Genomic DNA, 24661 nt, shown 5'->3' with positions numbered 1-24661 from the left:
TTCAAAAATGTTAAAAAGTCTTCTTGGGGCAGTCATTGAGGACTTCAGGGCATCTGAGGACTCACCTGGGGCAGTGGCTCTGCCCTGGGACCCCACAGATGCCGAGCCAGAGCTGGCATGCTGTGCAGTGAAGGTGCACTGACTCCTGTGTGCCCAGCATCAGGCTGGGCTCTGTGTGCTGAGCAGCAATTCAGGAAGCTCAGCAGAGCCCTGGGTGTCCAGAACACACTGGATTTTACTGTGCATGCACTGCATAAGTATATACACAGAAGACTTCCAGGATTTCCCTGTGGAAAAAAAAGGAAATCCTCCTGCTGAAAGTATTTTTTCTTGCACAAGCTGTTCAGGCTCTGGTTTTCTATTCATTAATTACATTTTAAGTGCATTTGTTGAAGCCTTGTTTTGCTGGGCATACTAAATTATTGCCAGGAAGATGCTTGTTACAGGCAATGGAATGTAAAAACTATTGGAGTCCAGAATATGGTTTTGTTCATTTTTAGGCTATGTATTGGCTAGATAATACAAAACCCCAGGGTTTAAGCAATTGCAGAGCTAATGTTTCTCAGGAATGGCACAATCTCTTTGTGAAACTGCTGCAGATGTGGAACTGTGCTGTTTGCCTTTGCCACTTATGTAGTAACACAGACACCATTTTCTGATTTCTCTGGTGTGCTTAGCTGATCCCCACCTGGGATGGAGCTCACATGGTGACTGGGAGCAGACCCTTACCCCTGCCAGAGCTGCAATGACACGAGTGCTGTGGTCCCGGCCAGCCCCTGCCATCTGCTCTGCATTCCCTGGTTAACACCCAGCCATGGGAAAATGGCACTGCAGGAGAAGGTTGGAGGTACAGAGCTCCTTTATCAGACCTTGCCCACATCAGCTCATGAAACACAGACAGAAATAAGTGGAGCCTTCCCACTGAGACATGTCATGGCCAAGACTAACAGTGGCTAATTGCATTTTCTAGTACTTTCTTGATGTATGTCAGATGGAGAGACAGAGATTGGTATCAGGCATTTGCTTGGAGAAAAATAACACATGGCACTAAAACAACATCAGAATCAGTGCATTTGTGTTGTCACTATATTGCAAGAGTTCTATTGTGTTTATATTGCAAATGTTCCAATATTGCTAGAGTTTCATATCTCCTTGATGTTTCTTGTAGGCAGCTCCTCTAGGCACTGACTCTTCCTTGTCCTCCCAGGAGCCAACTGACTCCAGTTCCCTCAACCAACCAATCCTCTATTGGTCCCCATTGAAATCACAAGATTCCATTTCCCTTCCCAAAAGAGAATTTCATTTCATTTCCACTCTTTTATAACACTCTTCTTATTGGCTACAGGTGTGGCCTGTTAAAATCAGGCCTGTTCCCAATCTCCAATAATTGGCTCCGCTGCAACTCCTAATGGGGTAAGATTACTTTCTATACTACCTTTATTTTCTTATATCGTATCCCCCTACACATTTGCACTGCCCAGTTCCCATTACTCAAGCTCACTGTTTCCTTCCACCATCACAACATAAGAGACTGATTTGCTACACACCCCTTCCAGGGAACACAGGGCATAGCAGGTGTTTCCAGGTTCCCAGGCATGTAGGTTTAAGATCCAACAAGCTGAACCCAAAAAGGAAAAAGAATGTTCATTCTGCCACACATTTCTACATGTCTTTGTAACCTGTTACCCATGTACATATATATGTTGGTGATGCTTGGTAGCTCTCAGTGTTTCCTAAGCAAGAACAGACAGTGACATTTGATAATGGCAAGTAATACTGCAATTAAGACCTAATGCTTATATGGCAAGTAATACTGGAACAGGACTTTACTGCAGACTGCTCACTGGAAACTTTTGCTCAAGAGAGGAAAAAACTTAACACAGGTTCAGACACACAAGAGGCAAACATTTATCCTGTAATGATACCAGTTCGGCTTTTTCCTTAAGCCTTGATTTCTGTTGGCATCTCTGATTGGGACCAAATGCCACTCACCCAAATTTGCAGAATGCTGCTCTGCTGACCTGTTATGTATGTTGTAATGTCACCACCTGTCCATTTGCATTGCCCTTGTTAAACTTCTAAAATGATAATTTAATAGAAGAGGGTGATATGAATCATCAAGGCATAACTTGAATTATCATCTGTAGATAATTCATTATGCACACATTTCTTGTGAGATCCTTAAATCAGCAGGGTTTCTTAATCAGACTTAAAAATTTTGTCTGTAACAGCTAGAGACTTGACCCATAAATCAGCAGCCAGGCCAACAGGTCCAATTCATGCTTCACATATTTTTCCCTGTGAGAAAGAGACACTTAATTACCACCAAGGTCACAGAAAAGGGGAAAAACCCTGTAACACAGAGTTGGTTTTGACAGCTCCAGTGCTGGCAGCATTTTCTGAAGCAGAGTGATTTGCAAGCAGAAGAAGAAAGCATGGCCAGCAACACTGCTGCAGTGCTCCCACCCAGACAGGGTGCTCCAAACGAGTGCTGGTGCCAGCAGAGTTAGCACAATTCATCTTCCTCTGTCAGTGGGAGATAATATTTGCTCAAGAGAGGCAGTCACACTCTTTGTCTGATTTTATTAGCAAAAATAATTAGTGATTCTGATCCAGCCTCCTTTTCTATCCTTCAGTGAAGAAAGCACATGGTTTGCATCCTTCCCTTTGTGGGAGAGAAAGTGTTTATGTAATTTATGGAGGGATCAGGGCATGGCTCGACCATGGCACCCAGCTGTGGCGCAGAGTGCCCCAGGGCTGGGGAGGAGGGCTGCAGGGACATGCTGCACCCAGCCAGCACTGCTGCTGGGGAGGGAGAGACGGAGGGAAGGAGGGGTGGGAGGGCCTCAGCAAGACCCACAACCCTTCCTAAAATTAATTCACAAAGGACTGAAGCCATCTCCAGCAGGTCCATACACCGCAGTCAGTGATGTCTTCTTCTGCCCCACTGAGATAGATGGGCCATGTGAAGGGGGACCAGGACTGGCACAACCAGGAGAAAAAGGGTTGAGCCCAGCTCTCTAAAGTACATCAGCCTATCTTATGACTTCATTCTCTTCTTTTCACTAAATGGCATTGATTTAGCAAGCGTCTAAACAACTGCAAATTTGAAAAGGAAGTCTAGGTTTATAAATCCACACTTATCCAGCCAAGTAAACACCCCTAATTTCAGAAGTGCCAAGTTGCTACCAGATTGTCCTGAGGTGAACAGCACTGAATATCTGGTCCCTCTGAAAGCCAGGTGATAAATATCAGAGTTTTGCAAACTCTGGGCCAAGGGTTTTGCTAATCAATAGCCATTGTTCACATATAATGACCTGTCTAAGAGCAGCTGGCCTGGATGATGGATGCTTGTCTGATTCTGAAACATGTTTACTGGATTGGATTCAGCAAATCAAACCCAACTAATTAGTTCTATTAATACGTATTTGAACTAGATTTAGGGGTTTGGGCAGGGTTGCTTTTCATTTGCTTTTCTGTTTTTGCATTCTGGCAGTGCAGGTCATAAGGTTCATTAGGGTTGAGAAGTGCCTGAATTCTGGTCCAACTTTTGTTAACCAGTCCCTGAGCAAAGCAGACCCTCAAGGAGAGAGATGGGAATCACCTCTGCACTCCAGGAAAAGGGGATTTCTATGAAGAGTGATCCCACTGAGATATCTTGGCAGCCACTCTATGCACTATCTCTGTGTCCAAAATTTTCACGAGTTCAGCAGATTTGAGTGCTCTTGAACTGGAGGAAATGGTATCTTCTTTTATTTTTATACAATAAAAGAAATACTTTTGTTTTTCCACGAGTAACAATTATTATTACTTGTATTTATAAGAATCATAAAATGAGCTCAGATTGAAAATGAAAATGTGGCTGGCTTTTAAGCATGATCAGTTAAATACATTTTCTCCAGTGGCAAAGCTGTCCTTAAAACATTTGGCCTGCAGCATGTAATGCAAAATCAGCCTTTCCATGTAATTGATTCCTCTTTTCTACAACTTGGGAGTCCGTTATAGGTGTTTTTCCAAGGTTCCCTTGGATAACAGATTTTTTATCTGAGAAAGGGTGCAGCAGAGAGAAGGAGACTGCAAATGGGCTGTGCTCCACCACCAGAGTGAAACAGCACCACGTTGCTATTTTAGCTTTTTCTTGGTTGCTACATGGTAATTTGATTGTGCTATTTTACTCCAGCATGTGATTCTGTCTATTCTTCCCAAACTCCAACATAGGAGACATAAAGAGGTGCGAGATTTATTTCAGGACTCAGTCAGTTTTGAACGTGATGAATTCAGCAAATGAGCATATTCTTGGCCAGAAAGCAGCAGTCACGTCAGCAGGTAAGATTCATCTCACTGTCAGATGATGGAGAGAAGGTGTTTGATGTTTTGTAAAGCAGGGACAAGTGGCTCCAGCATTCACAGTGACAGAAGAAGGCATAAAGTTGTCAAGTTATCTTCCTTGCTGCTCTGGCTGCGGTCAGCAAGAAGCCGCCTGCCCAGAAGCGAGGGTTTGAAAGATTACATGCAGCACTGCAAACTGATGATGCCTGAATCTGAGCTCTTCCAGCTGAACTAGATACTCTGTGCTAGCAAAGATGAATTTCCTGAAAAGACACTGCTGTGTTTACTTTCCTTCACTGGGAGTCCATGTCAGATGCACCATGGAGTGCCTTGCATTAGATAAAACAGTAAAGTATTTTTCTCCTCAAGTATGATCATAGAACCATAGAATGGCTTGGGTTGGAAGGGACCTTAAAGATCATCTAATTCCAAGCTGGTTGCTCAAAGCCCCATCCAACTTTGTGGTATTCACATGCTCTCTGAACAGAGAGAAGCTGTGAGAGAAGCAGAGAAAAGAATGATCAAAACAATTCTTATCTAATTTGCTGCTCCTGTGTTTGTGAACATGTGGAATATGTTGGAAGATTATTTACCTGAATCCAATGATTTAAATAAGCATTTAAATGCTTATTTAAATAATTGGATTCTGCTGAGGATTGTTTTTTTTTTTCCTTGGCCAATCATGCAAAGCTGTGTCCTGACTGTTGGGAGACAGTTCACAAGTTTTCTTTAGTATTCTTTAGTATTCTTAGAAGTAAGTATGATATGGTATAGTATAGTGTAGTATAGTATAGTATAGTATAGCATAGTATAGTATAGTATGTATCTCTTTAATATAGTTGTAATGTAATACAGAATACTTTTAATAAAGCAAGTGTTCAACATTCCAAAGCCTTGGATATTGGAATTAAATACCAATATTGCCGGACGGAACGTGCCTGTGCTCGTCTGGCCCTTGCTGCTTGACCAAGGGCGGCATCGGTGGTGGTTTCACCTCAGAGACACCTTTGGCTGGCTGGATCTGCCGCTGGGCGCTTGGGACAAGTCCAGGCAAGCAGGAGCTCAGGTTTACCTCTGGCAGAAAGGATTCAAGGCAAGATGAAGGAAAGGAGTCGGTTCTGCTGGAGGGTTTTGATCCAGAGCTTTATTCCTGGCACACAGGCCTCTGAATCCAGCAACAGCTCCAACAGAACTCTTCAAAGCACGTGGTTGCCGTGTCTTTTAACCCCGGGGAGAGGGGGAGGGCAGGGGTAGGGATCCCACCAACCAGGTAAGGGTGGGGGGAGTCTCAGGGGACAAGTGACACCTGGGTGGCCCAATGTCCCCAGGGCTGAGAGGCATCTTTTGAACTCTGCCAATCACACGACGCCCTTCTGGAATGGCAAGATGCACTCAGCAGGGCAAGGGAGGGGGAAAGGAGCGGTGATTGGCACACCTGGGGAAGGAACCGGGATAACTGAGACGACAGGCTATGACATCACACCGCAACACTTGGAGTCAGATGCCAGTCATTCCCAGATGTTGGGATCGCCTATACAACTTGGCTCTGAACACTCCCAGGGATGAGTCATCCACATTAAGTCGATTAAAGGAGTGGTTTCTAGGCATGTTTGAAAGATAAAACCAGGTTGGGTTTGTTTGTTTGTGTTATCACCACGGATATGCGTTTCCCTTCAGGAAAGATGCTGGAAGTAAGGACATCATTACCTGGAAGCTGCGGTACAAGAGCAGCCCTGAAGCCCACAAAGCCCCGGTGTGAGATGGGCTTTGCCTGAAGCACTGCCTGCAGGTCCCTCACTCACCCCTTGGGAGGAGGGTGATAATCGGCTAGAGGGAACGTTTTCCATGCTCCTCCTTCTCTGGTTTTTTGCAGTAAATCTGAACATTTTCCGGTCCTGTCTCTTCCCTAAACAGCCCTGGGCATCTGCGAGCCCTGGGCGCCCCGGCCCAGAAAGAGACAAACTCCAGTGGCTTTGCTTTTTTCGACTCGTTTCAGGCGGTCTTCAGTCCCAAAGAGGTGTAGTGATAAGCAGACCACAAAGTCAGCTATTTTTTTTAGGCAGCTTTTCAAACTAACATTTGAAGAAAAAGCAACACGAAATGCAATTTTAAGGGTAGAAATCAGATGCTTTTCTGATTGCTTAACTTATCTGAACCAGAGGACTGTGAAATGAACAGCCTCGGGCACATTTGACCAAGAGGGCTCGGGAGCAGGAATGGGATTGTGTGACTGATTCCAGGAGAGAGGGGCTCCCTCTGCCCTGCTGCCTTGTGTAAACCTGGAATTACTCCTGCTTGCTAAAGAACTGCCTTTCTGGAGCAAATTGCATTTGTCGTAACCAGGAAGGGATGCTGACACTCCTTTTTCTTAAGGCTGGCATCATTCATGTATGTGCAGTAGGGCTATCAGACCGAGCAGGCAGGCTAGCTTACAGAAGTAGAATCAGCACATTTGACTCAATAACATTTTTTATCATTAAATAAATAAGCCTGCTAAAAATTCCCACTTCAGCCATCAGCAAAATATTTTACCTACTAACAAACAACCACATCCCACTGCTGTGCAGCATTCAGAAAGCATTAAGTCGGGCTATTAGAATTCATTAAATTGACTCAAAAAGCACAATGGGCATATTATCACAGAGGCACACGCACTGACACACGCGCATTGTTCTCTGTCCAGGGAACACTCCCTGTCACCTTCCTCAGCAGTCACGCACACCAGGAGTTCCTTTGATGTTAATGAACTCAAGATTTTCCTGTAACTGCCCGTCTCCAGGGCTCTGAGAAAGCAAACACTCCGGAACGCGGCTCATTCATTTGGCTGCATTGTCACAACTTGTATCGGCTGCTTCAGCCTCTTACAATAAGCACTTCACTGCCTTGGAGAGCCTCGCTGCTGTGTCGTGCACAGATCAAAGGAAGTCCAAAAGCTTTCCACAACTTCCGAGGCTTAGTCCTGCTGGTAATAACCTCAATGATGAAATTGTAATTGTATTTGATGCGAGCAACAGCAGGCACCTTGGGTCTCATCCTGGGAAGTACTGAGCTGCTGGAGCCCTCAGTAAATCCAAGGAGAATAGTTCAGCAAAAGCACATCTTATTTACTATCAATATATTTATCAGGTAGCCCAATTAAACTTGACAGCATGTTTATAGAGGCTTTCTGCCCAGTAGCATCTGTACGAGTATCAGCCAACCAACTGTAACACAGCAGCAAACTGAGCAAAAGATGCTGGTGCTGGTCTCTTCATCATTTGAGCTGTACATCGTTCACAAACATTGATATGAGTCAAATAAAGGTCATAGCACATCTATATCCAGCTTGAGGTGAAAGAACACCAAGGCCTTTTAATGCTGACAATGCTTCCCCAAATTTATTGTGACCTTCAAGAACCTGAAAATATTCTGCACCGTTATCATCTCAGGGTCAGCAGACATTCATTATTCATTAGAAAAAGGAACTGCTGGGGTGACAGAAATCTGGTGGTATAGATTAGCTGCTAAGATTTTTGATTTCCCAAATCATCTAACAGGAAAGCAGCCAGGGGAGCAGAGAGGAGGGAGCAGAGAGCTTTGGCAATTATCTTGTCAGAGTTAGTTATGCCTCAGCTTGCAGTACACATGTGGTCGTGGGTACTTCAATAACCAGTTAGCTCTCATCTGATCTATTCCCTCCTCCCCAGAACCTTGTCTTTGAGAGCACGACCTGATCAGACAAACTTCTCCGTCTCATCTCCTTGGATCATTCATTACTTCACTTAAACCTTCAATCCTGATGCCTCTGTCACCAGAAAGTCCCCAATAGGGTTTTACCTGGCAAGGTGCTGAGTGACTCTGGCACAATGCTCAGCAAAGAGAGAAACAAGGTTCCCCATGTAGAGGGTACTCCACACCTTCCAGAGATGTGATACAAAGGGTGACAGTTTCAAACTGTTCCTTTCCAATCAATTTTTTTGTGCCTTCACCCAGTAAACAGTACCATGTTCCTCTTTCCATCACTTTCCTTCCTGTCATTTCCCCAGCAGGTTTTATGTCTAGCCACTTGATTTTTACAGTCAGTAACTCACCAGGTTACAGTGTCTGCTTGGTAAGACACAGATCTTGCCTACTTTGTTATTTCACCAAAGCTGGTGTCCTGGCAATGAATGTTAATTATACCAAAGGCAGTTGCTCATAATAACCTACAATGTTCTTAGCTGCTTGACTGGGAGGTGGTGTCACATTCACATTTTCAGAAAAATCCCTTCGCCCAGGATTTTTCTCCTGGGAAGCTGAGAAGCCTCAGAGAAAATGAAATCAATAATTATCTCATTACCTCTGTTTTGCTCATGTGGAATGTGTTTGGAGATTGTTTATCCAACAAGTGGTTGTTTCATTAGTTTCTGGTGTGAGTGTTTTCACTCATTGGCCAATTACAGCCAAGCTGTGTCAGGACTCTGGAGAGAGTCCCGAGTTTTCATTATTCTCTTTTTAGCCTTTTGTAAGTATCCTTTCTGTATTCTTTAGTACAGTTTAGTTTAATATTCTTTAAAATAAAATACTATAGTATCATAAAATAATAAATTAGCCCTTCTGAGAACATGGAGTCAGATTCATCATTCCTTCCTTCGTCTGGGAGGAACACAAATACAATAAGGTGGGACTGCTTTTACTGTACATTTGGAGATTTGCTTATACTAAGACTATTTAAATCAAGCAGATCCTGAAGTGAGACAAATATGGAAGGTTCTGGGGTTGAACCAAAGTGATCAGGGATTGTGCTGCTTCTGGAATGGCACAGAAACACACCTGGAATGTCCCGTTCAGTGTGTTCTTTGTGCCATTTTTATTGTGTTCCTCTGAGTTCTTTTTAGTTTGTGCCTTTGTACTGGAGAATTACTTAAATGCATCTCTCACTAGAGCTTTTTGATTGCAAGTCCAATAAAGCCTAATCTGCTTATTTGTTTATACAAATTACATTGTGGATAATAAACATAACAGGGGTGTACAGTGGGTATAAACAGTTAAATCACATTGCTGGAAAGGTACACTGAGACTTACAGAAAAGAGAGGAGTAAGAAAAGTGTAGCAGCATATTTTAAGAGGTAGCATGTAGCTAGGAAATTAATGAACTCCAATTATATTCCATTTTCTTTACTTTCTGTGCTATATATTTTCTTGTTTAGGTCATTGCATGGTTCATTCTGCACCACTGTTTTTTAATGATTTGAGTGCCTCTTCAAAACACTTGCAGTAGATTTGCTTTCTGGAGTAATTACTTAGCTGTCTGTTATTGTTCATGAATTCTGATGTTACTTTGTCTTAGAATCAGTAAAATATAAATACAATTTACACTGTGGGAATAAGCAGGTTAAGGGGGGAAAAGTAACATTTTGATGTATTCTACAATGTAGAGATGAGTTCTTGAATATAAAACTAAATTTAACTCATAAGAACTGCAGAATGAAGTTTCATTAGAACTGAGTTCATTATAAGCATAGTTTTAAGAGCATTCTCCTGTTGCAGACTCAGTTTCCAGAAGTCTGTGGATGCAATTTATACAGCTCAGCCCTGTAATCAATCCCTCAGCAGAATCCAGGAACTGCAGGTGAAAGCCTGAAGACATTTCACGGGGCCTAATTTAAGTGCCCTGGAGGCAGAGAGTGCAGGAAGGAAAACTCGCAGTGGCCTCTCCTGCCGTCCCCAGGGAAAGCCTGAATCTCCTCTTGCTGTCTCTGGCTGATCCCCACTCAGGGGCCTGGCCACAGGTGGCAGGTGACAAGCACTGTCACTGCTTCCCATGCCAGGATCATGGTCCTGCTGGGTGAAATGGACCTGGTAAAAGTGAGTTCAGCCATCCTCTGCATCACCATTTATCGGTGATATTTTTGCCCAATGTCTGGGATAAATCAGGAGGAGGACTCAATCTTATCAGAAGACTAATTAATTAGTTTATTATATGATATTATTCTATATTATATTACACTATGTTACATGACATCTAACCTGAATCTGCTAAGCACTCAACTGCACAGCATCTCACAACTGTCAGCCAACAGTCTTGACACACACCCCTGGATTCAATTGGTCAGTGAATCAAAACACCCACACCAAAATCCAATTACCAATTCCCTTCAGGTAAACAATCTTCCACAGTGCATTCCTCTTGTGAACAACACAGGAGCAGCAAACGAGGTAAGAATTGTTTTGATCATTCTTTTCTCTGCTTCTCTCAGGTTCAGAGAATGTGAATCCCACAACCATTTGCTCGCAGAGAGATTATCAAATATGCTGAGGAAAAGCCAGCAAGCCAAAGTAAATGCCTAACTGAAGCGGTCTGGCTAGAGACGTCCCGGCAAGCAGGCCAGCACCGCTTGCAGCCAAGGGGGCCCTATGCCAACCTTGATGTCAGGCACAGCGCCCAAGGTCAGCACCCTGCGTTACAGCAGCAGCGCTGCCTTGAGGGAGGACGGGGCCGCGTCAAAGCTTCAGCCCGCAGGAAAGCAGAGAGTGCTCTTCAGTTGTGGCTAGCCTGGGTTTATTGCAAATCCAGGGAAGGCCAAGACCAAAGAGAAAGAAGGGAGGAGTTACATGAGCTTATAAAGGGTGAGGGAGGCAGGGGTGGAAACCGTTCAGGAGCGAATGGGAATCCAGGGGGGAGTGGGGTACCAGGGATTGACATAAAAGAAACACCAATAGTAACAAACTAAGGGAGGGGCCCCGGCCCCTGAACCAATCACTCAATGCCCTAGCTAGAATGTTCCAGAGAAAAAGGTGGGGCTGTAGAGTGACTGGCAGGCAACCAGGGTGGGGTTTGGAAGCAGATACATTGGTCTCCAGGGAGACCGGGGAGGAGTCAGGGAAACTGGCAGAAGGAGATACATTGGTTTCTAAGGAAACCGGGGAGGGGTTCAGGAGAGGATACATCTGTTGTCAGCGCAACTGGGGAGGAGCTAGGAAGACTGACAGAAACAGGGAGGGGAGGAGAACCAGGGCAGAACCATTTCAACATAGAGGGGGAATGGAACAAACCAACAATACCACACCTAACTAACTGAATGATGCCTAGCAAATAAATGGGCTGCTTGCACATGTTTAACATAAGGGACTAATGAATCAGGTATCAGAAGGTATCCAGAGAGCTGCTTGCACATGTTTTAACATAAGGGACTAATGAATCAGGTATCAGAAGGTATCCAGAGAGCTGCTTGCACATGTTTTAACATAAGGGACTAATGAATCAGGTATCAGAAGGTATCCAGAGAGGGCTGACAACAGGAGCACGCTGGTGTTGTATGGTGCAGACACAGCCTGGCACCTTCCAGATGGGGAACTCCAGGCAGAGCAGCTGCCCTCAGCCAACAGCACGCCCTGCACAGGGCTGGCATACACAGACAGCCTCAGCCTGTCCAGCAGGACACCAAATGTGCCACCGCCTCCTGTGTCCTGCTTATGAAGGGTGTCTCCAGCAGAAAGCCAAGCTCTGCGCCCAAGGCTAAACAAAATGGCCTTGGGCTGTAAGATGCTGGGACTGGGATAAGACAAACCAGAGCTGCTGGGTGCACCCAGCAGGGAGCAGGCTCGTCCTGCAGTGCCAGTGCTGGGCCAGGGTCTCTTGACTGCCCAGAATGGACACTGCTGTCACTGCTACACCAGCACCCAGTGATGTCAGTGCAGCCATTGGGAGAGGCAAGTCCTGGAGGAGGACGCCAAGATGACCTGCCCTTGGAAAAATGGAATTTAAATGGAATTTTGGCTCAAAAGTGCAGAACAAAAGTACCTGGGCCAACGACCAGCTTTTTCTAGTGGTCCTTTGAATATTTATGAATTCAAAACAACAAGCAAAGCGGCCAATGAACATTCTGGACATGGTTTTGACTTCACCCAAATTATTTTCTATCCTTGTATATTTCTAACTCATATTATATAAAACTGTTTAGTGTTACGTTCATTATAGCGTCTCTCATTAGAATTTCTCTCTTGGGTATGAAGACATAATCCACATGAATATTTTTTCCCATTATGTGCCACATTATTAAGTCCATTATTGTACTTTAATTGATGTTATTATAGCACATTAAGTACTTTGACATGGGTTAGAGATAGTTTGTTAGTAATACTATTACTAAAATATTAAAAGCTATGTTTCTATTCTGGTTGAAGTTGAAGCTTTCAAAATTGCACTCATTCTGTCACATAACTTGGGAACACAAATCTGGCATTATCCCACTGTCTTTTATAGTGCTTCTAACTTCCCTAATAACCTGCTGTTTCAACAATGCCCCTGAATGTCACTGAACCAGTGGTGACTCAGAGCAATGTATCACATCTGGTTACAGCCACTGGCTGTGTCAAACAAAGTTTTATCCTATCCAAAAAGTCTGAATGACTTCAGCTTTGCTATTTACATTAATAATGAACATTTGGGATACTTTTAGAATTTATTCTTGGAAAACGTTGGGGCTTACTTACAGTCTGTTGTGTTTTTCCCAGTATTTGTTTCAGATGCCTTTGTGTCTCCAACATCCTCAGCAGAACTGCAAACATTTTTATCATGACCACATCCTTTCTAGCAACACCCTGCATGACTTAACAGACTGAATTTGCAGTTTTCTGTGCCATGTTCCAGGTTAAACAGAATTAAAGAATAGCAAAAAGCACAGGCACCTTCCATTAAAAAAACCACAACTAAGGAAGCTGGTTTACAGTGAAACACAGTAAATGGGAAGCTTCTGATTAATACGTGGGCTGAGCTTTCTTTCAGGATAAGACCTTACTTCAAAAGACTATGAGGAAACATCTAGTAACAATTTCCACTGGTATAAAGCTAAAAAAAGGTAACCAATTAAGCCTGGATTCAACACTTATGCTTGGTTTTCAAGCAGAGATTATACCTTTACTATTTCACACCATAAGACATTCCTGGGCATTGCACTTGAGCAGGTAGGCTTTTAAAATATGACAACAGCCTCTGTCTGAGACAATTTTGGCCTTGGGTAACTTGTAGTCCTCATACTCCAAATCCTCATGACACGTCTTGCATGTGACTACCTTGTTTGGGAGGCCAAGAAAGTCCAGCAGTGTGGGTGTAGACTCTTCTGTCAAAGGACTTTGGTTCTCAGCACACTGAATTTACTCACAGAGACATAGCCAGCTGGTCCCATTGAAATGATGGTCATTTTTGCCCATCATTCCTTTAATGTTTTCTGCAGAAGCTCAGAGACAGCCTGTTTTCCAGCCAGAATGTGGAAAGACCATTCCCATCAGCTTCAGTGAGAGAGGAATCAGGTCTTGCCAGCAGAAAGCTATGGACAAGTAAAGCAATGAGGAAAACCGATCTTTTTTCTTTATGAGACTACCAATCCAAGAGTTCTATTCATGAAATTCACACAGATCAGGTAACCTGAAAGTTTGGAGAGGGCTGTCTGAATTGGATTCCAGCCCTCACCCAAACTGCTGCAGACCAGAGTGATGCAGCTCGTTCCCGCCTCTGGAGTCGCAGTCAAGCCAAAGGCAGCCCCTGCACCCAGGGATGTTTTGTGACCACTGGTGGGGCAGGGTGGGCACTGGGACTGCCCCTTGCCTTGGGAGAAAGCAAGCCAGTGGTGCAGGCTCCTTTCAGGGTGTTTTCCTGGGATTCTGCTAAAAGCTTAACCCTTTCCCAGACAAGAGGGAAGTGTAATTCTAACCTAATCTAAGTCTAACCTAATCCCAGACAAGACAGAAGTGCTGGGAGCTTTCCTTCACTTCTTAAGGCACAAAGTGTATTTTCACAGCTCCTTGCCACATGGCAAGCTTGATATGCAATGACCATAGTGTATGCAAGCCCTGAACTGTGTGAAATAGATTAATTTAACTTGGCATTTGTAGATAAAGCACATCAACAGCTACTTGGATGCATAGTTTTATGAACTCTTTATCACACACTTCTTCTAGTCATAGGTATTTAATCTAAATCTGTAAGGGAAACATTACTTTCTCAGGCTTTTTTTTTTTGTATTAATGTTTCTCCTGTTTTCCTATGTGATTTTTTTCCCTTTTTCTCAGATGATTTATTCCTACCAGGGAAGATTGAAGGGTATGAGGGCAGCAGCCACTGTGAGTACTGATGCCAGTGCTGTCTGAGTTGCTTTGATTGTTTGGTTGTTTTTTTTAACAAAAATAAAATTGATTGAAAAAATCTCAAAAATCTTTTCTTGGCAATATGGTGTACAGTAGTCTACAGCCCCCAACTGCATTGATGTGACCCACAGGCATTTATGGCAAGAAAGAAGAAGTCTTCCCTTCTTTACCCAGGTTTCATATTTTCATGTGTGGAGGACAACTCCTTTTGACTTCTGGATAAACTCTGTATTTTATATGCAGGTATTTTGCTAATCCAGCTGCTTTCACTTCCCTGCAGAGAATTTTTTATTTTTGGATCATCATGATGACCTTCTCAACACCTTCAGAGCTCTTTTTTCTTATATTGCAGCACTGGACTCCAAAAGCTTCTCAGTTTTAATTCTTGTTCTGCTAGAGGGGTCTTCTTTACTATCAGGAGGTCAATTAATACTCCAATGCTCCATTTCCCCACAAACATCAAGGGATATTGTGGTAATAATTGGAAGTTTTTGACAGAGCTCTCATTAGCAGCAGCTTCATTAAAATGTTATTTTTAAAATAAAAAGACTCTGCAGCTGATATTAGCAAAAAGTATTTTATGTAGAGGAGACAACAATTCTGAAAAAGTCCAAACGTGCTAGGTGCAATTTCCACACTCCTCTAGACATAAAAGGCTGTTGTCTCTATTCCAGAGCACTATTCAGTGCTCTGCTGACTTCCAAAAACCTTTTGTGCAACCCCAGAAAGCACGTGCTACATTGGTGTAACAAAGTCATTGGGTTAAAGATATTTTTAAATATATTATAATAATTATAAAAGCCTTTTTGTGTGAAAGATATTTACATATATAAAATCCCCAGCCTCTGCTGCAATATGCATCCCTCCTCTGCTCCCTTCTTTTATCCACAGAGGGTGAGAAACTATCACACACCCCTGCGGGACCTGTGGGACAGCTGCTGTGCTGGGAGAGACACATGTGGAACACAGGGATCTCTGCTCCCAGAGCAGCAGCCCAGCACCAAACTCTCCATGGATCTAACACAGGACACAGGAGATAGCAGGACAGATTGCTAATGTCCCCAGCAGCATGCTCTGACTGCAAAATAGATTCAGCAGTTGCAGAAAGCTGAAAGGAACTGAGGAAGGAAGGAATTGAAATCAGAAGAACTGTGCTTTTTCCAGTCTTTTCCATGCACTTGAGTAGTGCTATGTATAACAATAGTACATAGCAAATCCCTGAGCAGAAATTAAAATGGCTGATGGAATCCTTGTCACGTCCATGATGATCTTTAATACCCAAATTAATAGCTGGGAAGCATATCTTGGTAGACAGATACTTAAAAACTGTCTCTCCCCAAAGAGGCATCCTGCCTCCTCTATGAGCTAATCCATTCCTGCTAATGGATTTGGCAAATGAGCCTTTATTTGCACCCCAAAAGGGCACTTTCATGGTCCTTCTAAAGACCCTGAAACTTGGTGCAGCTTGCACACACTCACTTGCATTTCAAGTTTTTGGGACTAGGATCCCCACATCAGTCACACAGTGTGAAAAGAGGCTGGCTTAAGGCAACATGGGCCTAGGAAAGTGTTAACAACAAACTGCTGCTTGTGTTGCTTTTGTTTGTGTTTCCTAAGGATCACAGATGGTTTTTTTTATTTCTTAATAATGCTCCTGATTGTGGAGCTCTGGTGCATTTATACATCTAATGTGATTTGGGGGGGTTCCATCCCACTGTGCCTGAAGCTGCAATGCAATATCCTCTCACTTTCACCATTCAAGAACTGCAACATTGGTTTATGGCCTCATCAGCTTCAGGTTCATCATCCTCTTGAGAAAAGCAAAGGGCAATTCTATCACAAAGAATCACTGCCAGAACCAAGAGGAACAGTGTGGGGGTGACTGCACCCCAGGCTGTACAGTCAGAGCTTCCAGAGATGGCTGGGAGCTGGACAAGAGAAGGCTCCAGAGAGACCTCACAGCAGCCTTCCAGTACTTGAAAGGGCTTGTAAAAAAGATGGAGAGTGACTTTTTACATGGGTAGATAGTGATAGGACAAGGGGGAATGGTTTTAAACTAAAGGAGGAGAGATTTAGATCAGATGTTAGGAAGAAATTCTTTACTCATAAGGTAGTGAAAGACTGGAACTTTTAAGGTTGCCCAGAAAAACCACGGCTGCCCCATCCCTGGAAGTGCTTAAGGCCAAGCTGGATGGGGCTCTGGTCAGTGGAAGGTGCCCTTGCCCATGGCAGGCAGTTTGGAACTGGATGATCTTTCAGCTCCCTTCCAATTCAAACCATCTGATGATTGTGTAATTCTCTGATTTTCTTTTCTCTCCTCCACCCACTTATTTGTTATTCTCCCTCCTTCTGTGTCAGTGGGTCAGAGAGCCCTTCCAAGCAGCATCAAGCTGGCCCATGAGTGTGACTGAGTGCAGGAGGACCAAGGAGCTGCACCAAAGGCAGCCCCAGCATTGCCCCCTTGTCACACTCAGTACAGTGCTCTTTTGATTGAAAAAAGAGACCTGAATGGGTCTGGTAACCTGCTCAGAGCCTGCTTTTGAAAGTTAGTGACTCAAAACCCCCAAGTATTTTCTCATTCCCCAGCTTCTGAGTGAGATAACTCTGTGCTCCTCAGGAGCAGCTTGGGTTTTACTACCTCAGACTTTTAGGTACAGTGCCCTGACATAAGGCAGTGAAGCAGCCAAGTAAAAAGAGGCATAAATATTATTTTCAGGCTTTGCAATCAGTTACTAGATTTTGTTTCAGTTAACAGAGGTGTTGTTTTGAGTATTTTGAAATGTCAACCATAGTCCTTGCTGACCAGCTTATTCTTCAGCACTGGAAATGCATTGGGGTATCTAGAGAAAATCTCTGCTGTTTCTGCACAGCAGGAGAATACATTGGACTGTGAGGTTGTAGAATTTAATGAAAGCAAACAGAAGAAGGCAACTTAGATATTATATTTTAATGTGTTTAAAAGTTGTCTTAACCTGACAGTGTACACAGAATCCACAGGAATAAACTCTAACATTTCTGATTTCTGTGCTGGTCAGTTTTTGTGTGCATCAGCAGACAAGCCTCCTAGCCATCTGATCATCTGATCAGGATGGGTCTTTACTAACCCTCCTGTTTATAAAGCGATCCTCCTTTCTCAACTTTCTTCTCTCTTCCCATGCAAAAATTCATTTAGAAGGTAAAATGGCCAGAATATCCTTTTACTGTAACTGAATATGGACTTTCTTCAGGCCACTTCCTCCAAAACTTCATTAAAATCCTCTTATTCAGAGGAACCAAATTCTGAGGACATGTTGCCCTGACTTGTTTTGTGGTCCTGACCCAGCTTCAGGGAGGACAAAATGAATTCCAGTATATTTATAGCATCTGTAGCAAATCCTGCAGAACAACAGAAAGTTTCTGATAAATATACATGCCATTCTAGCTTCTTGCTATATTCAAGTATGCAATGGCAGCAGAAAGATCTTCTCTGGCTGAGAATATTCTAACTGTACTGAGCCTCTTGGCAGCCAGGGCTGGGAAGCACCAATAAGAATCAGCACCAGATCACGTGCACCAGGACAGACTCAGCTCCCCATCACATGTGCCACCCTAACAGAGCAGTAAAAGACAGAAGCTCTCATCAGCTGGATTTGCATGTCTAGGCAGCCTCTTGAGGGATGCCAGAGGCTGATGGTGAGATCAGACATCACCCATATCTTCACAGATGCCTGCAATTTCTGACAATATCGGCTCTGAAGGCATCGCTTTGGGACATCAGCAGGAATGAACCTTGTGGTTAAGCAGGAAAATACAACAAGATGTTTAAGAGCCTCTTTTCCTGCAGATATGCAGCACCCTGCCTCAGAGTAATCACTTCTCAAAATCAACTGGTGATAGGAATTATTACATTTAGCTTTTGCTTTGTTTAAACCTCATCCTGGGAAAGAGTAAGAGGATTTGGATAAAAACCTAAACCTAATTAATCTTTTAGGTTTTATGTTTCCTTAATTTGACTTTATTTTTAGTGTATTTTACAAATGAGATTCTTTTATCTGGGGAAGCCAAGTTTACATTATTTTGCTATCCCACTTTGCACAAATTGCCAAGGCTGGATGAGGCAGTCCCCAGGTCTGTAATGCCATTCAGCTGTAGCAGATTTTACAGTGCTCACCCTGCAGCACACACTACTCATGGCATTTGACTACTCTAAGGTATCAGACTTGGAATTGCCCAAAAGAGAGCACTTCTGACTTTAAAAAGGGGCTCTATAGCTATTCTCTCTGCCTCTCTCTTTGCTGAATGGGTTCTTTTCTTTCTCATATGGTGGAGATAATGTTTAGCAGTTGAAGTAACTCACCATGCACCACATTTGGATGCAATATTCACTAAATCCTGAGGTGAACAAATTCCCAGGTAAGGAATGGAACATTTCTTAAACACCTACATACACAGGGGTACTGATACCTTTCCAAGGATCTAAAACCAAGCCAAGATATACCAGGAGGGCACCAAAACCTTGGCAAAATTATTAAAATACAGCAGCAAGAGCACATGGCAGACACCCTGTCTGTGCTTGTGACTGGTAATGACCATGGACACGTGGCTGCCTCACCTCCAGCACCTTCATTAGCATATGCACACTCACATGGCTCCTATAATTTTATCCTATTCAGTACAAATTGTCCTTCTGTTCCCTTGTACCCTTGTGCGCATGGAGGCATCACCACAGAGCTGCAAAGAGGCAGGTCCAGAGCCTGTGCCAGCCATTTCTCTGTTGCTGGGGTGCAATGGGCAGGAAAAATTGTAATATACTGAAGGAAAGGAATAACAATGGGTACATGCACCATCACACTTCCCAGTAGGAGGAAGCCTTTTGTTTTTCAGTTTGTCTTCCAGTTGCTTACAGCAAACACAGCATCACATGCAGCCTTTTCTCCTCTGCTGCTATTTGCAGCAATGGAAGCCTTCAGGTGCTCTGCAGCACCTTGCACTCATCTTGATTAAGGGTTTGCTCTCTCCACAGAGGGCTCATCACAAGCTCATTCAACACAAGTTGTCTCAGCCTTTAATTAATTTAATTGAATACATTTTATTTTATCTTACTGCCTCCTGTGATTCTTAATCAAAGACAGCTTCTCTGCTCTCTGAGGTGGTGCATACCTTCAAAACTAGCATTTAGGAAAAAACCCACAACACTTTCAAATGGTTGCATTTGTTTTTATTGAAAATCATTAGAGACATGTTTCAGTCCTTTTAAACAGGCCTGCTGCTGGAGCAGCTCTGCAGACATTACATATCTGTGCATACACTGTCACAGGAGTACCAGCCACCAGCTGACACTGTTTTCATTAAGAAGTTTGAAAAGCTGCTGTTTTTTCTCTCTGCTTCAGAGAGAACTCAGATGAGCAGAAGCCAAGCAGTAAATCTCCAAAAAGGGCTTTGTCTTAAGTATCACAGTAACCCCTGTGCTAACAGTGAATACCTGATGGAGGTAGTTAATTCCCAGATGAGCCCAAATCAATAAGTCAAGGATGAGACTTGTGAGCATCAACATTCTCCTTCCACCAGTGGCTGCAGCACAGGAGGGGGCAGGAGGAGGGCTCTGAGCAGGGCTGGTCTGGAATACACTTCCTAAATTTCATCCTTATCTCTGCCACTCACTGCAGCAGGAACACTCATGGCACCGACCAGCTGAAACAGAAAGCACAAAGAAAACAGAATCTTTCCCAAAGCAGTGGGTCTGCATCCTCCCTCAGCAGCCTGTGGCTATGGAAATTGTGACAATGATTTTTCAGAAATGTTTTTCTACAGAGCCAGCACTGAAAAAAAACTGATAGTTTTCCACAAAACTTCCATTGATTTCAATAGTCCAGATTCAACAAAGTGCCCATGCATCCCCTTAATTTTACTAGGCCTGTTCTATACCCTAGTAAAACAAACAGGGAGGGAATATTTCTGCCCCTACAGAAATCAAACCTTTCCCAACCTTGCTCTGCAGATGACTGTGTTTGTGGGCAGTTTGATTGGCCAGAGTCTGAACACAAGGAAAGCACAGAGCATTTTCAGCTGGAGCCAGCAGCTGAACAACACAAGGATAGAGGATGGGGTGCTGAATAATGTATGCTGAAAGAAGAGTGGAAGTGAAATATTGGATGCTCAGCACTTATTTAAATTTAAAAAAATCTTATTAAAAAGCAGGCAAAGAATGTGGAAAAGATATAGAGAAAATGTGAGTCCACAGTTTTATGTCCACATCAATGGCAACATTTCTTAAGCTATTTATAGTGATGTTTAAGACTAAAACTCCTTGACATTACTTCAAACAAGCAGGCAGGCTAATCAAACTGACAACAGGAGCTATTGCAGCAGTTTGCTAGGAAAAACCCACTCATTATACATCTTTGTACAAACACAATCCACTTATATGAATTTAATACAGGGAGAAAACCTTTAGAAAGAAACCATTTTAATCTGAACTGTGTCACATAAGTCCCACTTCCAAATGACTGTAAGTGTGCTTCTGTCAAGATTTATAATTTTCAAGGATTTTTAGTACTATTACATTTGTTCTTCATCCAGACAAGTGATCCCCTTCATGAGAGGGCAGAAGCAGGAATCAGCCAAAGATCTTGCTGGTTTAAAAGGATAGCAGTTTTGATAAGGTTCAGCACCATTTCAATTAACACTGGTTTTGTGAAAAGAGTCCTGAATGTGAGCACTGTGAACAGAATGTGTGGCTCAGCACCAGGCATTTAAATGTTGCCATCCACCTGACACTCACACACCCATCTGAGCATTACTTTGCTGGCTCCCCTTCTGCACTTATGTGATGACACACTAACTGGGGGAGGTATAACATCAAAATATGTGAGCTGCACTTCAAATCTTGATGCTTGAAGCACCAAAATAATGGCCTCCTTTTCAAGCAGAGACACCAAAGTCCTGCCGAACCACTGCAGTGTTGGAGGAGGTAAGAGTGTGGCAGAACTTCTATCCTTTTCCACACAGCGGCTCTGCGCTTGGGCTACTCAAATGCTTTGAGATTAAGAAGGAACTTTATTGGAAGTGGAAGGAGAATTGAGGGGGACTGCAGTCACCTAAATTTAATCTGACTTTTGATATGCAACACTAGAATGTTAAGATAATAGACTTTGTGCTTTTCTTTCTCTCTAAAATTTAGGTAAATTGCCTTGGTTTCACATTTTTTCTCATTCAGCCAGGTTCTTCACTGTGAGGTAAGAAGTTGACTCTGTGAATTGAAAGGCTGGAATTTTTTTCTCTAAGTGAATGTCTCACCAGCTGCAAAACGAGGTGAAGCCCATGGCAGCCCTCCAGGGGAAGGGCAGGACTGACAGCAGCTCTCCCAGCAGTGCAAGGAGGTGCAGGCTGAACTCACAGGTCACTCTGCTGTGACACACAGCTGTCCAAGCACTGAACTATTGACATTGATGGGGGAACCTGTGAATAAAAATACTTGACAATTATGAATTTTGTGAATTTAGGCCCTGTTTACTCAACTTGTTCTTAAATCAAGTTTCAGATTGGAAAAAAATGTGCCAAATGCTGTTACTTTTGTCATTTAACACATTGTGACTTAAAAACATTGAAAAATCCCCAAGACACATGTCATGCCAATTAGGTGCTTTCAACAGTCGAATACATCTGAATAATAAATTCATTTAAAACCTCTGGCAACTTTCCTAATATGACACATTTGAATGGCAGGCCCTGGTGGTATCCGTGGGCCTGCCTGGCCAAAATGGACTGTTGGATTTTCTCCAGTGCTGCCTGAGCCTTTGGGGTAAGTGACCTAGGGGAACTAAGCTCCTCTCCCCCTTTCAATAAATTGAAAAGGGGGGCTAGGTTCATCAGTTGGAATTCCTAGCCAAGGCCTTACCCAATTCAAAGACCCACACAGCTGATAGGCATCTGCCAAGGTCTTGATGTTAGTTTTGATAGCCAATTTTTGCGGAACAATGGTCCGCCTTGTTATTTCCAGGCCCAGGTACTTCCAGGGTGGCATCCATTGAATCTTGTCCTGCTGGAGCTCGAACCCTGCAGCAACCAATGCATTGATTGTCAGGTCAAGCGGGTGGGCCAGTATGTCGTCAGTCGGAGCACAAACGAGGATGTCATCCATGTAGTAGTAAATGCTGGCATCCTCGGCAGCTGTACGTATCGGGGACAGCAAAGAAGCGACACACCACTGGCAGATACCAGGGCTGTTCTTCATTCCCTGTGGAAGAACACGCCAGTGGTAGCGCTTGCTTGGGGCTTCACAGCAGGAACCATGACGGCGAAACGTGGGGCATCATCCAGGTGAAGAGGAATTTGGAAAAAACGATCTTTGATATCTATCACGGCCAAATTCCAATTTCGGAGGAGCATCGCTGGGGATGGCATCCCTAGTTGGAGGGGACCCATGTCTTCAATAATGTAATTAATTTTGCAGAGGTCATGAAGGAGCCGCCACTTATCTTTGTTCGGTTTTTTGATGACAAACACTGGGGAGTTCCACTCAGACATGGTCTCCACCAGGTTGCCCTTAAGTAACTGCTCCCTGATGAATTCATTGAGCACCTTCAATTTTTTTTATTGAGCGGCCACTGAACTACCTGTAGTGGTTCATCAGATTTCCAATTTTGTTTCCAGGTAGGGCGCCCCTCAGTGACCGCTGCCCAAAAAACCTGGGGAGCCACTGGAAGCTCAATTTGGGCTCCCCATTGGGCAAGGAGGTCCCTCCCCCACAGGGGTTCCGTGTAACCTAAAATGAATGGGTGTATAGATGCCAATTGCCCATCCGGCCCCTTAATTTGTACGGTGCTCTTAGACTGTTTCACCAATTGTAAACCCCCAACACCACGAATGTGTCCAGCCACGTCTTGCAATTCCCAATGTGACGGCCATTCCCGGGAAGGAATGATCATTACATCCGCCCCTGCGTCCAAAAGGCCTCTAAGAGGCTTGTGATCTCTCCCCTTTGAAAGCTGACATGCTATTCGGGGTTTCTCCTGCCCCAGGACCTGAGCCCGGGTGACAGTCTTGTGGTGAAGAAGCAGGCAGTCCTGGGACCCAGGTCAGCTCAGGCACAGGAATGGCTTGAGCAATAATCTGTCCCTTGGGCAGGAAGAGGGGAGGACAGACACAGTACAGCCCCATTGAAAATTGTCCCAGGTCAGATGTCAAGAGACCCTGGACAATGTTCAACTCAAGTGGTGTAAACTTTGTGTTTCCAACAACCACAGACCTACGGCTGATCTGTCCCCAGTTACCTGGGCACTCCGGGCACACGGTTACTAGGGGGAAATCAGAGTCCTGGAGGTGGAGTGACTCCATCAGCTGCAGCCTGTAAGGTTCATTTTTAGAGAGTGGTTAAAACTGGCACAGGATGGAGACAAAGTAAACAAGACAAGTCCGGTATTTGAAAGTCCCCTCTGGTTGTGGCAGCAGGCAGCTCTCCCTCTTTACCCTCCCCGCAAGATGGTAACAAACCCGCCTTATTTATGTCTTTGCGCAGGGGGGGACTGCACTCACATCTTAGTTTTTTTGCGGGGGTTTCCCCCGAAGCCCTCGCTCTTTTTTAAATTCATAGAATTGCCTCCTTAAGGGGCAATCGGGCATCCAGTGCCCTAACTTCCCGCACAGATGACAAGGGGAAGTCGTCCTCTGGGATGGTCCAGGGGTGTCAGGCCGTGGCGGATGGTTGGTTGGAGGAGCAGCAGAGTCTGCCGGCGAGACATCCATGGTGTCTACAGTGGCAACTCTGTGAGGTGGTGGTCGAGTCCTGTGGTCAGGATCTCCTGATGTTAAGGAGACCCTGCACACACAGACCTTGAGCATTTGTTGCAGGGTAGGGGAAGGGTCCAGGGGCAGGGTAAGGATGGCACCCCTGCAGGCAGAGTTGGCATTCGTCAAGGCCATTTCTTTGAGGAGTTCCATCCTGCGTTATAGCAGGGGATGTTGCCAGGTTCAGGACGAAGCCGAAGAATGGCTGCGGACAACTGGAAAAGAAGAGGGCGCTCTCCAGTCGGGGAAAATCCAGGTTTATTGAGAGTCCTAGGGAGGCCAGCAACCCAAGAGAGCAGGGGAGGGATTACATGAGGTTATAAAGGGTGTGGGCGGTAGGGGTGGAACCAGTACAGGAGCAAATGGGAATCTAGAGGGGAGAGGGGTACACAAGACTGACATACAGCAAACACCAATGAAAACAACTTAAAGGAGGGGCCCCAGCCCCTGAACCAATCACTCC

Source organism: Molothrus aeneus, chromosome 2 (assembly GCF_037042795.1).
Source record: "Molothrus aeneus isolate 106 chromosome 2, BPBGC_Maene_1.0, whole genome shotgun sequence".
Taxonomy (NCBI): domain Eukaryota; kingdom Metazoa; phylum Chordata; class Aves; order Passeriformes; family Icteridae; genus Molothrus; species Molothrus aeneus.
Note: the sequence above shows the minus strand (reverse complement) of the source record.